The sequence below is a fragment of the Cephus cinctus genome, unplaced genomic scaffold (assembly GCF_000341935.2).
Source record: "Cephus cinctus unplaced genomic scaffold, Ccin1 Ccin1_scaffold0593, whole genome shotgun sequence".
Taxonomy (NCBI): Eukaryota; Metazoa; Arthropoda; class Insecta; order Hymenoptera; family Cephidae; genus Cephus; species Cephus cinctus.
Window position 1 is genome coordinate 49,753 of NW_014333239.1, and position 2,049 is coordinate 51,801.

At 47.4% G+C, this 2,049-nt stretch overlaps 1 protein-coding gene across 19 annotated transcripts in view; it reads right to left on the bottom strand.

The window, feature by feature from the left end:
* Positions 1-2,049, bottom strand: part of LOC107268823 (RNA-binding protein Musashi homolog Rbp6) — a 206,405-nt gene that overhangs the window by 38,211 nt on the left and 166,145 nt on the right. Inside the window, exons 1-2 of one of the 19 annotated variants that reach the window (XM_015741967.2) lie at positions 1,740-1,861; positions 893-1,283 (exon numbers count right to left, since the gene is read on the bottom strand). The exons of 13 other annotated variants lie outside the window; for them this stretch is intronic. The gene's annotated coding sequence lies outside the window, so the exon portion shown is untranslated. 5 more of the 19 variants (XM_015741966.2, XM_025086103.1, XM_025086104.1 and 2 more) reach the window with 5 other exon arrangements.

The window sequence follows — 2,049 nt, forward strand, 5'->3', positions numbered from 1 at the left end:
CCCCCCGGCTCCTTCCCTTGATTTTCCAATCCGTGACAGAAGCTTATCAGTCGAATGTAGGTGGTGGTCTTCTCTCGCAATATAGAAAATTTAGGTGCCACGTCTTTAATCTATATGTATAAATAACCATACATAAGCAAAGACACCGAGGAAGAAGATACCAGTAGGAAGCAGGGAGAACCTCCGCACGTTCCATGTGTTATAGGGGAAATTTGATGGACTCGTGATGCCCAAAGTCCCCCAAGGTTTGACGCTCTTCGTACTTCTTATTATTAGTATCCCTTGGTGTACTAATAGGTTCTGAAGTTAACCTCGTCCTTCGATTAAAGAGAGACCCTTGAGAGAATTTCCTTGCACGAGAGAATAACGACTACTGCTACTACTACTTCTGCCCTTGGACAGTTACTCGGTACTGCGGAAGGTTTAACAGAGGCTTCTCATTTCCCGCGATTACAACACATTATTGCACGCTGTTTCCTTGCTTCTGTTACATTGTGCAAATGAAAACATTTTAAAGGTACGATTCCCGTAAATCTCGTGGTCCGTTTCAAATAACGGAGAATAAAGTAAGATGGGGTAGTAGGTATATATTTATAAAAAGAAAATAAGTCTACCTTCAAGGAAGCAATCGAAGGAAACGCGATGAGCGTGGTAAGGGCTGTCTTGTAGACTTTTTTGGGAGATCACTTGCATAGACGAAAAGAGACGCGACGACCAAGATAGCCAAGATAATGCCAATAGTAAGACAGACAAATTATAATCAGTCGACTTTGAGAGTTTGAGAAAATTCAATGAGCGAGAAGCACGTGCGTAAGCGACGTCCTTGATGTAGACTTTCGCACTTTGTACACACCACTCTACCCACTCTACCCACTCTACGCACTCTACACACCTTTGTCACGGACTTGCTGCAATCATACAACTCTTGCACTATTTGTTGAATGCACAATCGGAGGATTTCACGTAACTGGCGAAATCGCAATAATACAAATGTTTCCAAGTTTCAACCCATAAGTTGAGAAAGCCGGCTACTGTAGTATATTATTAGCGCGTCTTCGATGAAGGATATTCGTCAGGCAAAAAAACTTTTCATTGTATCCTCCCTTCGTCCACCCAGTCACAGTTGTTCACTATTTCACTATTTTATCAGCACCTCACTAGCTCTCACTGCCACTCCACCTGCTTAACCAACTTTCCTAGACCTGTTTATGACTACGGCTGATCGTGAGTTGTGACGCTCCAAGCATAACGCATATTTCACAGAGCATGAGAATTTCAAAAAGCTGAGAGAGATATAGAGATAAAAATAGTCCTGAAGCACAATTTGATGAGTCGGAGAAAGAAAGGAGGACGAGAGGTCGGAAAGCGAGAATCCTCCGGATCTTACGGCAGAGCGTACATCAAGCTTCGAAGCTTCGAAGCCTCGAAGCTTGCTGCTGTATTGCCGATGCACGCGTGATTCTTCCTCTCTCTCTCTCTCTCTCTCTCTCTCTCTCTCTCTGGATGTGCGTGTGTGTATTATGTGTGTATATATTATTATAATCGGTGATAGCGTTGCGTCACGCACGCGTAAACGCATGTACCTTGTGCGTGTGCGCGAGTATATACGCGTCTGTGACGTGTGTGCGCGCACGCGCCTATGTGGACACGCGCACGCGCGCGCAGTATGGCAATCTATCTCGATGTTTGGTGCGTGTGTTGTGTGTGCGCGGGTGCGTGTGTGGTTCGTGCGTACGAACGAGGGTTGTCGCGAGTGAGCACTGGTATGCAGGCACTCGTGGTTGGTAATGTTGCGCGCTACGATGCCGAGAACGGAATGGGAGAAACGTAGAAGCCCGGGCAGTTTGGCCGCTTAAGCAGTAGCGCCGAGGTGATATAGTAGTGGCGGAGGAGAGCAGCAGGCCGAATCCCCACTCGCTCGACGTTCCACCGGAACGCAGGCGCTTGACGCTTGACGCGCGCACCTCCTTCTGCGAAGCTCCGAGGGTTAGGTGGGTTAGGAGGGTTAGGAGGGTTAGGAGGGTTGGAAACGACTCGGACCGGGGGCAC